Source organism: Scyliorhinus canicula, chromosome 24 (genome assembly GCF_902713615.1).
Source record: "Scyliorhinus canicula chromosome 24, sScyCan1.1, whole genome shotgun sequence".
Lineage (NCBI taxonomy): Eukaryota > Metazoa > Chordata > Chondrichthyes > Carcharhiniformes > Scyliorhinidae > Scyliorhinus > Scyliorhinus canicula.
In genome coordinates this window covers 1,091,517-1,107,157 of record NC_052169.1, presented here as the reverse complement: position 1 = coordinate 1,107,157, position 15,641 = coordinate 1,091,517, and the positions used below count along the sequence as shown (strand labels likewise).

General features: G+C 50.7%; 1 protein-coding gene across 1 annotated transcript in view; it reads left to right on the top strand.

Moving 5' to 3' along the window:
• Nucleotides 1-2,900: 2,900 nt before the first annotated feature.
• Nucleotides 2,901-15,641, top strand: part of LOC119956789 (OTU domain-containing protein 7A-like) — a 141,639-nt gene continuing 128,898 nt past the window's right edge. Inside the window, 1 exon segment of the mRNA XM_038784209.1 lies at nt 2,901-3,110. The gene's annotated coding sequence lies outside the window, so the exon portion shown is untranslated.

Here is a 15,641-nt window from a genome sequence, read left to right as displayed (position 1 = left end):
GACCCTCTGACAGTGCAGCGCTCCCTCAGTACTGACCCTCTGACAGTGCGGCGTTCCCTCAGTACTGACTCTCTGACAGTGCAGCGCTCCCTCAGTACTGACCCTCTGACAGTGCGGCGTTCCCTCAGTACTGACCCTCTGACAGTGCGGCACTCCCTCAGTACTGACCCTCTGACAGTGCGGCACTCCCTCAGTACTGACCCTCTGACAGTGCGGCGCTCCCTCAGTACTGACCCTCTGACAGTGCGGCACTCCCTCAGTACTGACCCTCTGACAGTGCGGCACTCCCTCAGTACTGACCCTCTGACAGTGCGGCACTCCCTCAGTACTGACCCTCTGACAGGGCGGCACTCCCTCAGTACTGACCCTCTGACAGTGCAGCACTCCCTCAGTACTGACCCTCTGACAGTGCGTCACTCCCTCAGTACTGACCCTCTGACAGTGCAGCACTCCCTCAGTACTGACCCTCTGACAGTGCAGCACTCCCTCAGTACTGACCCTCTGACAGTGCAGCACTCCCTCAGTACTGACCCTCTGACAGTGCGGCGTTCCCTCAGTACTGACCCTCTGACAGTGCGGCACTCCCTCAGTACTGACCCTCTGACAGTGCGGCACTCCCTCAGTACTGACCCTCTGACAGTGCGGCACTCCCTCAGTACTGACCCTCTGACAGTGCGGCACTCCCTCAGTACTGACCCTCTGACAGTGCGGCACTCCCTCAGTACTGACCCTCTGACAGTGCGGCACTCCCTCAGTACTGACCCTCTGACAGTGCGGCACTCCCTCAGTACTGACCCTCTGACAGTGCAGCACTCCCTCAGTACTGACCCTCTGACAGTGCAGCACTCCCTCAGTACTGACCCTCTGACAGTGCGGCGCTCCCTCAGTACTGACCCTCTGACAGTGCGGCACTCCCTCAGTACTGACCCTCTGACAGTGCGGCACTCCCTCAGTACTGACCCTCTGACAGTGCGGTCCCTCAGTACTGACCCTCTGACAGTGCGGCACTCCCTCAGTACTGACCCTCTGACAGTGCAGCACTCCCTCAGTACTGACCCTCTGACAGTGCGGCACTCCCTCAGTACTGACTCTCTGACAGTGCAGCACTCCCTCAGTACTGACCCTCTGACAGTGCAGCACTCCCTCAGTACTGACCCTCTGACAGTGCAGCACTCCCTCAGTACTGACCCTCTGACAGTGCAGCACTCCCTCAGCACTGACCCTCTGACAGTGCGGCACTCCCTCAGTACTGACCCTCTGACAGTGCGGCGCTCCCTCAGTACTGACCCTCTGACAGTGCGGCGCTCCCTCAGTACTGACCCTCTGACAGTGCGGCACTCCCTCAGTGGGGTGAAATGTGTGGCGGGTTTGAACCTACTGAGCAGAAACTGACAGTGATCCTGAGGTAAATACAATTCTGTGGGATTCACTGGAGACGACTCTGCCCCAAATATCCACCCACCTACAGCCAGTAACCAGGCGGCAGTCGCTCAGCTCCTTAAACCCCTTCCTTTGTTCCATAATTTGAATTTAACCCAATGCAATGAAGACGATGGAGCCACGGGGGCGCGGGCTGGACCGGCTGCGGCTAACTGCCGACCGGGCGGGGCTCACTGCCGGCTGGGCGGGGCTCACTGCCGGCTGGGCGGGGCTCACTGCCGGCCAGGGCTCACTGCCGGCCGGGCGGGGCTCACTGCCGGCTGGGCGGAGCTAACTGCCGGCCGGCCGGGGCTAACTGCCGGCCGGGCGGGGCGCACTGCCGACTGGGCGGGGCTCACTGCCGACTGGGCGGGGCTCACTGCCGGCTGGGCGGGGCTCACTGCCAGCCGGGCGGGGCTCACTGCCGACCGGGCGGGGCTCACTGCCGGCCAGGGCTCACTGCCGGCCGGGGCTCACTGCCGGCTGGGCGGGGCTCACTGCCGGCTGGGCGGGGCTCACTGCCGGCCGGGCGGGGCTCACTGCCGACCGGGCGGGGCTCACTGCCGGCCGGGCGGGGCTCACTGCCGACCGGGCGGGGCTCACTGCCGACCGGGCGGGGCTCACTGCCGGCCGGGCGGGGCTCACTGCCGGCTGGGCGGGGCGCACTGCCGACTGGGCGGGGCTCACTGCCGACCGGGCGGGGCGCACTGCCGGCTGGGCGGGGCTCGCTGCCGGCCGGGCGGGGCTCACTGCCGGCTGGGCGGGGCTCACTGCCGGCTGGGCGGGGCTCACTGCCGGCTGGGCGGGGCTTACTGCCGGCTGGGCGGGGCTCACTGCCGGCCGGGCGGGGCTCACTGCCGGCTGGGCGGGGCTAACTGCCGACCGGGCGGAGCTAACTGCCGACCGGGCGGGGCTAACTGCCGACCGGGCGGGGCTCACTGCCGACCGGGCGGGGCTAACTGCCGACTAAGCGGGACAAACTGCCGACCGGGCGTGTTAACTGCAGGCTGGGCGGGGCTAACTGCCGACTGGGCGTGGGAACTGTCGGCTGGGCGGGGCTAACTGCCGACCGGGCGGGGCTAACTGCCGGCCGGGCGGGGCAACTGACGAGGGGTCGGGGTGAGCTGTGAACGGGCGGTGCTTGGCGGGACTGGTTAACGACAGGTGGGCGGGACTGGTTAACGACAGGTGGGAGGGGATAACGGCGGCGAATCGTGGCTGCCTGGAGTGGGCGGGGCTGCGTGGGGATGACGGCTCCTGGGCGGGGCTGCGTGGGGATGACGGCTCCTGGGCGGGGCTGCGTGTGGATGACGGCTCCTGGGCGGGGCTGCGTGGGGATGACGGCTCCTGGGCGGGGCTGCGTGGGGATGACGGCTCCTGGGCGGGGCTGCGTGGGGATGACGGCTCCTGGGCGGGGCTGCGTGGGGATGACGGCTCCTGGGCGGGGCTGCGTGGGGATGACGGCTCCTGGGCGGGGCACGCTGCGCGCTGAGTGACAGGCCGAAATGGGCGGTTGAATGAGGGTGCGCGTGCAGCTGGAGTGCGGGAGCGGACGGCTGAGGTGAAGCCGTCCCCATTAAGCAGCGACCTCCCTGACAGCAATCGGCAAAGACACTCACCCTCCCTGCCACCAAACCCTTCCTCGGCTCTCATACTCTGCTTTATAGTCAGGAATTCCTCAATGGAAACAGGTCAGTCATTGCTTTTTTAGGTCTATTTAATGTTTGTCTCTGGGGGATGTGCAGACATCACCATCGGGCAATGCAGTAGATTTTATCTTTATTTTCGTTATACATTTTCAACTCAATGCCTTTGGTAAATATCACATTTGGATAAAATGTTGAGAGAGTAATGACAGGATAATTCTCCTGATTGAAATCTGAAGCCTGGTGTCTGCATTCATTTAGAGGACGAGAGGCTTTTCATTGCTCTTTTTATTACTGTTATTCTATTACAGTATTTTGCCCATTGAATTTACCGTTTCACTTGATTGCTACGCATTTAATTACTTAATATAAATGAATTTTCCTTTAATTGCACTGGGGACGTGTTTAATTCAAGACCTGAAAGCATTAAAATGATAGACTTTTATCCAATCTCCATACAAGAGGTTTTGCTGCAACAATGATTAACACACTATTTAATGATCTTGGTATAAAACTATTGAGTGTTTCCTTTCTGTCGACGGTGCAATTAATTGCATTTTACCATATCTTCAAACTCAACTGCATTTGTTCTTATCGAGGTGATTGCCTCCATCTGAAATAAATTCAGAGTAAAGCACACCATTTGTTTAATCAGAATAAAATCACCATGCTTTGTTTTTTTTCAATTGATAAATTATGCAGCAATATGTGAAATTGATGTTGCCGGTCTGGGGGGTGCTGTGCCCTAGCTCTTCAGCAACACATATAATCTTGCGTATAAAAATATCACTGTGCCAATTCAGGCAGAAGCATTCAACCAGACAAAGTTTACGGCCTTGACTCTTCACAGTGTGTGTTAGCCACTTACAGACCCCTTGTTTTTCCAACACACAACATCTGGCGACATCTTCCATTTGATTGCACAGTTATGTTTGTATGTATGTAATTTGCATATTTATTAGTGGTGTACATTTTCCACACTGGAATATTTTGTGGCATTGGGAAAATAGGTTCCAGGCAAAGGTTTTGTTCGGGCTGAAAGGGCAGCAGCAAAACATTGCCATCTGGGATGCAGATAAGGTACTGTGATCAAACAAGTTCATAGCGTGTGTGTTGATTTATATTTAGCTTGTAGTGCACTTGCTATTCTGAAATTGTCTGCAGTGGTTTGTAATTTAGCCTCTATTTTGTTAAGAGGCTATTCAGAATAATGGGAGGCATGTAAAATGGAGGGGTTCGTCAGCAGAATGGCTCACATTGAACAGTTTAGTATCAATGATATATGGACTCTCATATATGTTCTATTTATTAGAATTGGATGCATGTATTAGCATATACATGATATTAGTTATACAGTTTAAAACCTGTTTTTACTATTGGTGAATATAACCATTCAATTTGCTTCATAAATATCATTTAGTTCAGTGGTTAATAGTGGGCTTGCATTGGAATATATTCTTCTGCTAAAGAGATTTGGATTTGTACAATATTGCCTGCATGTATATGTAAAGGTTAAATAAGTAATAAGATGACATTGGATATCATCAATGGCTGGAAGATCTGGAGGATCTTTTGTACTACTGCTTGTGCTGTCTGTAGGTGCTGTGCTGCTCAGTATCCAGATGCACACTGTTCTATAAACGATGGTGCTTGGTGAGGGATAACTAATTTGAGAACTAGTTAACTAAATGTAAGGGTGAGAAATAGTTCCTGAAAATTGAGAATTTTGATTAATCTTGATCAAAAAATACTGGAATTTCTTGTGCCAAATTTACAATAATGATGTCCTTGGCAATTAAACATTCTTTGTAAATGCCAAAAATTAAAAATGGCTGAATTTTAATTGATTTGAAGTGAAGAACTCTGTAGCAGTCAGGTTTTATGCTGCCTCTTCACTTTGCATTTCATACTTGTGCTTCTACCATATATTTTGTGATATTTTTCAACTCCGATTTATTGTATCAGACACATATGGTCCGGTGAAAATTTTGGCGTGTTTAATTAAATCAGTGACTTTTAAAGCATACTTTTATTTCGGGGCGGCACAATAACACTGTGGTTAGCACTGTTACTTCACAGTGTTAGGGTCCCTGGTTCGATTCCTGACTAGGGTCACTGTCTGTGTGGGTTTCCTCCGGGTGCTCCGGTTTCCTCCCTAAAAGTCCCAAAAGATGTGCTTATTAGGTGAATTAGACATTCTGAATTCTCCCTCTGTCTACCCGAACAGGCGCTGGAGTGTGACGACTAGGGGCTTTTCACAGTAACTTCATTTCCTTGTTAATGTAAGCCTACTTGTGACAATAATAATAAAAGAAAAGAAGGGTTGAGAAGAGAGGTTGGAAATATAAAGTTGATAATAATGGAGGACATGTATATTGGTGTTCAATGAAGTCTAGGAAATATTTATTCTGCCAAAAAAAGCAAGAACCGACTAAACACCGAAGATACACCATAGAATAATAAAGGCATAAGCGAAACAGTCATGGTTATAAAAAAGAAAGAGGCATCTGTCAGTATTTCTTCCCGTGTCTGCTTGGGTTTCCCCTGGGTGCTCGGGTTTCCTCCCATAGGCCATGCTAAAATTGCCGGTTAGTGTGCAGGGATGTTCAGGTTAGGTGCGGTTATGGGGATAGGGCAGGGGAGTTGGGCCTCGGTAGGGTGCTCTTTCAGCGGGTCAGTACAGACTCAATGGGCTGAATGGCCGCCTCTTAAACTGTAGAGATTCTGATTCCAGTACAGGGACACGGGAGATTATGAAGGATTTAGGAATGACATTTTTAAAAATTAGGAAGGTGAAGAGTAACTATGATATTAAATTATCAAGGAACATAAAACAAAATAGTAAACTACTATACAGGAATATTACTTGGGGATGGACAGGATAAAATCACAGGCAGTGATAACGAAGTAGAAAAATAATTAATGAATTACTTTCCTTCGGTATTTATCTGGGAGACAGATGCAAACTCCACACGGACAGTGACCCAGAGCCGGGATCGAACCTGGGACTTCGGCGCCGTGAGGCTGCAGGGCTAACCCACTGCACCACCCTGCTGCCCTCATATTAACAACAACTCAAATTAACACAATATTAAGTTAGATAACCATAGAAAAAATAGAAACAATAATAAAGAACCCCCCCGGGTTGCTACTGCTATTGACCAAGATACCTATCTTTGAGCCAGAAAGTCCAGAAAAGGCTGCCACCGTTTATAGAACCCTTGTATTGATCCTCTCAGGGCAAATTTGACCCTCTCCAATTTTATAAATCCCGCCATGTCACTGATCCAGGTCTCCACACTTGGGGGGCCTCGCATCCTTCCATTGCAGCAAGATCCTCCGCCGGGCTACTTGGGACGCAAAGGCCAAAACACCGGCCTCTTTCGCCTCCTGCACTCCCGGCTCCGCCGCAACTCCAAAAATAGCGAGTCCCCGACTTGGTTTGACCCTGGATCCAACCACCCTCGACACCGTCCCCGCCACCCCCTTCCAGAATTCTTCCAGTGCCGGGCATGCCCAGAACATATGGGCATGATTCGCTGGGCTCCCCGAACACCTGGTGCACCTGTCTTCACCCCCAAAGAACCTGCTCATCCGAGTCACAGACATATGGGCCCGATGCAGCACATTAAATTGGATGAGGCTAAGCCTCGCACATGAAGAGGAAGAGTTGACCCTCTCCAAGGCATCCGCCCAAGTCCCATCCTCTATCTGCTCCCCCTAGTTCCCCCTCCCATTTAGCCTTCAGCTTCTCCACTGACGACTCCTCCACCTCCTGCATTACCTTATAAAAGTCAGACACCTTCCCCTCTCCGACCCACACCCCCGAAAGCACTCTGTCCATCGCCCCCTGCGAGGGCAGCAAAGGAAATTCCGCCACCTGTTTCCTAGCAAACGCCTTTACCTTTCAAGTATCTGAACATGTTCCCTTACGGGAGCCCAAATTTATCTTCCAGTTCCCCCAGGCCCGCAAACCTCCCGCCAATAAACAGGTCCCTCAATTTGCTGATGTCCACCCTATGCCACCCCCTAAATCCCCCATCAGTATTCCCCGGGATGAACCGATGATTTCCACCTAGTGGAGCCTCCATCGAGCCCCCTGTTTCCCCAGATTCTCAGGGTCGCCGCCACCACTGGGCTCGTGGTATACCTCTTAGGAGAGAGCGGCAACAGCGCCGTTACCAGGGCGCCCAAGCTCGTACCTCTACAAGACACCATCGCCATTCTTTTCCAAGCCGCCGCCCCCCCCCCCCCCCCCCGACCCTCCATCACCCATTTACGCACCATTGACACATTGGCCGCCCAATAGTATCCCAAAAGGTTGGGCAGCGCCAGCCCGCCTCCATCCCTCCCTCGCTCCAGGAAAACCCTCTTCACTCTCGGAGTCCCATGTGCCCACACAAAGCTCAAAATACTGCTAGTCACCCTCCTAAAGAAGGCCCTGGGGATGAAGATGGGCAGGCACTGAAAGAGGAACAAGAACCTTGGAAGCACCATCATTTTGACGGACTGCACCCTCCCCGCCAACGACAATGGCAGCATGTCCCACCTCTTGAACTCCTCCTCCATCTGATCCACAAGCCTGGTGAAATTATGCTTGTGAAGAGTCCCCCAGTCCCTGGCCACCTGCACCCCCAGGTACCTAAAACTCTCCCCTGCCCTCCTAAGCGGGAGCCTACCAATTCCCTCCTCCTGGTCCCCAGGGTGCACCACAAACACCTCACTCTTGCCTAGATTTAGTTTATAGCCTGAAAAGGTCCCAAACTCAGCTAGCAGCTCCATCACCCCGGCATCCCTCCCACCGGGTCCGCCACATATAGTAGCAGGTCATCGGCATACAACGACACCCTATTCTCCTCCCCACCCCGCACCAAACCCCTCCACCTCCCTGAATCCCTCAACGCCATCGCCAACGGTTCGATTGCTAATGCAAACAACAAGGGGGACAGGGGGCAACCCTGCCTGGTCCCTCGGTAAAGCCGGAAGTACTCCGACCTCCTCCCATTCATGGCCACACACGCCATCAGGGCCTCATATAGCAGCCTCACCCATCTAATAAACCCTTCACCAAATCCAAACCTCCCCAACACCTCCCATAAGTACCCCCACTCCACTGTATCGAAGGCCTTCTCCGCATCTAGCGCCACCACTATCTCAGCCTCCCCTTCAATCGCCGGCATCATGATGACATTCAACAACTTCCACACATTCGTGTTCAGCTGCCTTCCCTTAACAAAACCTGTCTGGTCCTCGTGTACAACCCCTGGTACACAGTCCTCTATCCTGGTGGCCAGGATCTTTGCCAGCACCTTGGCATCCACATTAAGGAGAGATATGGGTCTGTATGAACCACAGTGCTGGGGGTCCTTGTCCCTCTTTAAGATTAAAGAAATCAGCGCCCGCAACATCGTCGGGGACAAAGTCCCCCCTTCCCACGCCTCATTCAGTGTCCGCACCAGCAAGGGGCCCACTAGGTCCACAAACTTTTTATAAAACTCCACCGGGAACTCATCTGGCCCCGGCGCCTTCCCTGACTGCATCTGCCCGATCCCCTTAACCAGCTCCTCCAGCTCAATCGGCGCCCCCAACCCCTCCACCTGCTCCTCCTGCACCTTCGGGAAAGCTAGCCCGTCGAGAAAACTCTCCATTCCCCTCCTCTCCACCTTTGGCTCCGACCGGTACAGTTCCCCGTAAAAGTCCTTGAAGACCTCATTCACCTCTACCCCCTTCCGCACCACATTCCCACTCTTATCTCTCACTCCAGCGATTTCCCTAGCCGCATCCCGCTTGCCGACCTGATGAGCCAGCATCCTACTCGCCTTTTCGCCATGTTCATACACTGCCCCTTGTGCCTTCCTCCACTGTGCCTCCGCATTTCTAGTGGTCAACAGATCACATTTAGCCTGTAGGCTGCGCCTCTCTCCCAACAATCCCCCCTCTGGTGCCTCCACGTACCTCCTATCTACCTCCAGGATCTTCCCCACCAGTCTATCCCTCTCACTCCTCTCCCTGTGTGCCCGGATGGATATCAGCTCCCCACGAATCACTGCCTTCAGGGCTTCCCAGACCATCCCCACCTGGACCTCCCCCGTATCATTCACCTCGAGGTACCCCTCAATACTTGCCTGGACCCTCCTGCACACCTCCTCCTCCGCCAACAACCCCACATCCAACCACCACAACAGGCGCTGGTCCCGCACCTCCCCCATCTCCAACTCCATCCAATGCGGAGCGTGGTCGGAGATTGCAATGGCCGAATATTCGGCCTCCTCCACTCTCTGAGTCAGTCCCCTACTCACCACGAAGAAGTCTATCCGAGAATAAATCCTATGTACATGGGAGAAGAGTACTCCCGTGCCCTCGGCCTCACAAATCTCCATGGGTTCACCCCTCCCATCTGGTCCATAAACCCCCTCAGCACCTTGGCCGCCGCCGACCTCCTACCCGTCCTTGAACTGGACCGATCCAGTGAAGGATCCAACACTGTATTGAAGTCCCCCCCACCATAATCAGACCTCCCGCCTCTAGATCCGGGACACGTCCCAGCATATGCCTCATAAAGCCCGCATCATCCCAATTTGGGGCATACACACTAGCAAGTACACACTTATCTCCCTGTAGCCTGCCCCTTACCATAACAAACCTACCCCCCTTATCCGCCACCACCTCAGATGCCTCAAACGACACATTTTTCCCCACCAGAATCGCCACTCCCCGGTTCTTCACATCCAGCCCAGAGTGGAAAACCTGCCCCACCCACCCCTTCCTCAGACGGACCTGGTCCGCCACCTTCAGGTGGGTCTCCTGAAGCATTGCCACATCTGCCTTTAGCCCCCTCAGACGAGCTAGTACCCTAGACCACTTCACCGGCCCATTCAGTCCTCTCGCATTCCAGGTGACCAACCGGATCAGAGGGCATCCCGCCCCCCCTCCCCCGTCGACTGCCCGCCCCAGGCCAGCACCCCCCGCCCGACCCAGTCCCCACGGCGACAACACCTCACCTCTGTCCCCCCGGCCCACACCAGCTCCTTCCTGACCCTGCCAGCAGCAACCCGGTATTCCTCTTCTCCCCCCCCCCCCCCCCCCCCCCCCCAAGGCTAGGAACCCTCCTAGCCGCGAACCGTCCTCCATTGTACTTCAGTGGGTCAGCTAACTTCTGCTGACCCCGGAAACTCCCGCCAAAATCCCGACCCCTCCCAAAGTGGGATCATCCCCCATCCTGTCACTCCTCAAGGCACCGCTCCAGCGCGGGGAGGAACCAGTTAAGGCCCCCCCCCCCCCCCCCCCCCCCCGTCATCATCTCCACCCCCCAGCCCCGCAACGCGGGAAACCAGAGGAAAGCCCGCGCTTTCGCACTGCCCCACCACACCCTTCTGATGCAGCTCCCAAATACCAGCCCCACTCCATACCCCCAACCCTATACAGAATGCAACAAACCCCCCCCAGCCCCCCCGCAAAATACAAAACCCAAACAGTGCCCCCCCAACAAAAACAGAACAACACCCCAATAAATAACCATATCAAAATTACAAAAGTACAGAAAAAAAAACACAGCAACAGCAGAAACCATCAATAAAGCATTACAACCGACCCCGCAACCCCCAACCCCTAGTCCGAGTCCAGCTTCTCCGTCCGCACGAAGGCCCACGCCTCCTCCGGGGAATCAAAATAATAATGCCGCTCCAGATAAGTTACCCACAAGCGCGCAGGCTGCAACATTCCAAACTTTATTTTCTTCTTATAGAGCACCTCCTTTGTCCGATTAAACCCGGACCGCCGCTTAGCCACCTCCGCACTCCAATCCTGGTAGATCCGTACTACCCCATTCTCCCAGTTGCTGCTCTTCACCCTCTTGGCCCAGCGCAGCACACACTCCCGATCACTGAACCGGTGGAACCTCACCAGCACCGCACGCGGGGGTTCGTTCTCCTTAGGCCTCCTGGACAGTACTCTGTGGGCTCCCTCCAGCTCCAGGGGCAGATGGAAAGATCTTCCTGTGTTTATGTGGGTTTCACCCCCACAACCCAAAGATGTGCAGTGTAGGTGGATTGGCTACGCTAAATTGCCCCTTAAATTGGAAAAAATGAATTGGGTACTCTAAATTAAAAAAATAAAAATGTTTTGTTCTTGAAAATGGGCGAATATTTATGACTGTTATCATTATTGTTATTGTTGGTATTTTATTGCGGTTCGTTGTTATATAAATACAAAATTTTTCAATAAAAATTATTTAAAATAAATAAATTGGCAGATTTGTGAATGTGAATAAAATGCAAGAATCGCGAACGTATCAGAAAACTTGGATTTAAAATCAAAATGCACTGCTTTCTTGTATCAGGAAATGGTGGGAATACTCTGCAAGCCAGGCAGCATCTATGGGGAAAACAGTCAATCAGCCACTCGTTCATTTCTTCATACTTACTGAGTTGCCCTCACGTTTTCTACTTTACTTTTCAGATTTACAGCATCTACAGTATTTTCATTTGGATTAAAAAATAATCTTAATATCAATAAGATTTAAATATTTTTTGCTCAGTTTATAAATGTTATTTCTTCCCTACAGGAACTGCCAGTCTCAGTATCTTCAGAAGATCAGCAGGCTCCTATCATAACTAGTACACATTAAAATTAGCAGAATTTAATTCAAGACCATGTATATTTATGCATAACATACAGTGATTTCATAGGCACATTGTATTCAGACAGAAGACACAAAATTACTTTCAATCTTGCCCAACTTTTGAATGGTTGGGTGTCTTTTATTTAATTTCTGAGGTTCCTGGTCAATTTAAAAGGCAGGAATTTAAGACTTGACTAAATGAAGGCACTCTAACCTGAGAAAATTCTGTCGATTGGTGTCAAATATCTGTGGCTCTCTTTATAAAATGGTGTCATATGAACATTTGATAAAAGAGCAGAAGTAGGCCATTCGGCCCCTCGAGTCTGTTCTACCATTCACTAAGATCGTGGCTGATCTGTTTGTATTTTGAATTACACATTCTTTTCCATACCTGATAACCGTAGGTTCTTGTTAGACAAGGGAACCAATCTACTTTTATCTTACCTTTATCTTAAACCAAACGGAAAATGCTGGAAAATCTCAGCAGGTCTGGCAGCATCTGTGGGGAGAGAAAAGAGCGAACGTTTCGAGTCCAGATGACTCTTTGTCAAAGCATCTGCAGTAATTTGCTTTTACCTTTATCTTAAATCTATCTATCTCACTGTCTCAGGAGCCTTCCACTCTAGCATCCACCCCCACACTGGCATCTCCCTCCTCGCTGATGGGTTTACAACCGGTAAAACGGGAACAAGGTGAAAGGAACCCACTGCGGCGCACAGGTTAGTACAACCCCTAGGGAGGAGAGGGACATGACCGGGCATTGCCCCTGGCACTCTGGAAACCCAACTTTGCCAGCTTTTCAGGCACCGCCTCGCCAGCAAGATGGTGTGGGAAACGCCACCTTCTAAGTGTTGGATAATGTGGCAAGATAAGCCAGCAAGGTGAAGGGGGTGGGGACACAGGTAAGTACAACCCCCGGAGGGCGAGGGACATGCACTTTTCTCACCTGAGCCAGCACTTCGAAGAAAAAAGGAAAATTTCACTCTGTGTAAAAGCAAGTTGTTGTAAGTCAGCTCACTGATTTGTAAGTTGATATAAAGTTGCTGAAGTGATAGATGACTTCCATTTCTTCAATTTCTTCAGTCAACTACCTAATTTTTTTTTAAAATTTGGAGTAGCCAATTATTTTTTCCAATTAAGGGGCAATTTAGCATGGCCAATCCACCTAACCTGCATGTCTTTGGGTTGTGGGGGTGAAACCCACCCAGACACTGGGAGAACGTGCAAACTCCACACGGACAGTGACCCAGGGCCGGGATTCAAACCCGGGTCCTCAGCGCCGTAGGCAGCAATGCTAACCACTGTGCCATCATGCTGCCCTCAACTACCTAATATTTTTTTTTTTATAAATTTAGATTACCCAATTATTTTTTCCAATTAAGGGGCAATTTAGTGTGGCCAATCCACCTACTCTGCACATTTTTGGGTTGTGGGGGCGAAACCCACGCAGACACGGGGAGAATGTGCAAACTCCGCACAGACAGTGACCCAGAGCCGGGATCGAACCTGGGACCTCAGCGCCGTGAGGCGGTTGTGCTAACCACTAGGCCACCGTGCTGCCTTCAACTACCTAATATAATAGAATATGCAATATACTAAATTTTCTTCATTCTAGGCTTTGGAGTAAGAGACTGTTTTGTGAGTGTCACATTTTGAGAGATTGTCATCCCATAGCTTGGGAATGTGCGCAGAGAAAGAATGGGGTCTGCTGCACAGTCAAGTAGTGCCATGCAAGTAATGAAGAAGTCTCCTGAATGCATTGCTCTCCAAATGATAGTGGTGAGAATGATGGTTCAGAAGCGGGGATGTACACTGATGACTGTGTGTTCAACACCATTCGCGACTCCTCAGATATTGAAGCAGTCCATGTCCAAATGCAGCAAGAGAACATTCAGGTTTGGGCTGACCAGTGATAAGTAACATTCATGACTATCTCCAACAAGGGAGGATCTAATCATCGTTCCCTGACGTTCAAAGGTATTCCCGTTGCTGAATCCCCCACTATCAACATCCTGGGCTACCATTGACCAGTAACTGAACTGGACCAGCCATTTAAATACTATGGCTACAAGAACAGGCCAGAGCCTAGGATTGCTGTGGCGAGTAACTCTCCTCATGACATCCCAAGTGTTAGGAGTGTGATGGAATACTCTACACGTGCCTTGGCGAGTGCAGCTCCAACAACCCTCCAGAAGCTTGGCACAATCCAGGATAAAGCAGCTCTTTTAATTGGCACCCCTTCCTCAAACAGTCAATCTCCAATGAACAGTTGTAGCATTATGTCCTCTACAAGATGCACTGCAGGAACTCAACAAAGCTCCTTAGGGAGCACCTTCCAAACCCACTGTAATGTTCTTGTTGGACGGCCTTATTTATTACAAGAATACTTGTAGTTAAAGCTATAAATGATTTATTAACTGTTGGTAAACTATATACAAGAGAACAGATGAATAACAGTAGAATCATGAACAAGCAGCCTCTCTCTTCAACTTCCTCTAGCCAGTCTGAGGTCAGCTGATTGTACATTCACTCTGGTCAAATGAGATTGGAAAGCAGGACTTCAAAGTGTAGTAATCTCCAGATTGTTCCTGGTGCCACATGCTAGTAATTGGAGAAATAGGAGACAGTCTGCCATAGAGATGATTCAGGATAGGGGAGCTTTAGATTCCTGTAAGATTGGGACTGCTTCAGGGAGAAGTGGGACTTGTACAGGCCAGATAGATTGGTCCCAGCTATGCCCTCACAGGGTGGTATGATAATGGAGATGGAAACTGCAGATTGACTCAGTATGATATACTCCTCCCTCAAGCATAAAAACCTAAATGCCCAAAGCAATAATTAAATGTATTTTAAGTAAACATTTTTATGATATAAAAATTCTGAACGTTTGGCAGAGGATTAGAGACATTTAACCAATCATTAGATTAATCTGATAAGCAAAATATTCAAGTTTCACTCTTGTGGTTCGTGACATCTAGAAATGTAGGAAACTTGGAAACTCTAGGGCTTTAGAGAAGGAGTAATCTGGTGGGAAAACAAAGTTAGGATCTATGATGTTAGGTTTCAGTCTGGGAATTTTTCAGTATTAACATCAGTTGGGATCATAACAAAGTGGTGACTCTTCCGGGGCTGTAATAAATCCTGCAGGATTAAAAATCCGTCAATTTGTTGGTATCTGTGAATCCTTGAAGAAACAAATGCATGGAGGCACTCGGCAGAGGAACAGGATCTGCTGTGAAGAATGTTACACGGGTTGAAGTTCAAAAATGGCTTTGCCTGTTACTAAGACTTCCCTGAGAGCAGAAGATGTAACTGCAGGTTATTTAAAATCCTTGACTAAAGCTGAACAGCGTTAGCGGATAAAGTGAGGGTACAAATAAAAGCAGGGTTTAGCATTTAGAATTAAAAGGAGAAAAACCGGAAATTGATGGATCAGAGCTAGAATTAAAATGCAGTTGCAAATGAAACCGCTTGAGATCAAATGAGACGGAGAAAAGCAGAAACTTGTATTGGAGGAGAAAAAGAAATGGTAATGGAAAAAGATTGGGCTTGAGTTTCTGAGAAATCAACAAATCAACTTAGCTAAAGAATAAAGGAAGAAAGAGGAGATAGTAGTTCGGTGGATGATCTTGATGCAACAGGAATTTGATTGAAACAAAGTTATTTGTTCAGTGTCTACATGTACTTGGAAGATATTTCACCCCGTTTGAAAAGATAGCTATAAAACTGAAATGGCTAAAAGATGCTTGGCCCTTTAATGTTACACAGTGTCCCACCAAGTATAGTTATGAATGTGTACGCAGGACAGCATGGTGGTGCAGTGGTTAGCATTGCAGCCTCATGGCGCCGAGGTCCCAAGTTCGATCCCGGCTCTGTGTCACTGTCCGGGACATTCTCCCCGTGTTTGCATGGGTTTCGCCCCCACAACCCAAAGGTGTGCAGGGTAGGTGGATTGG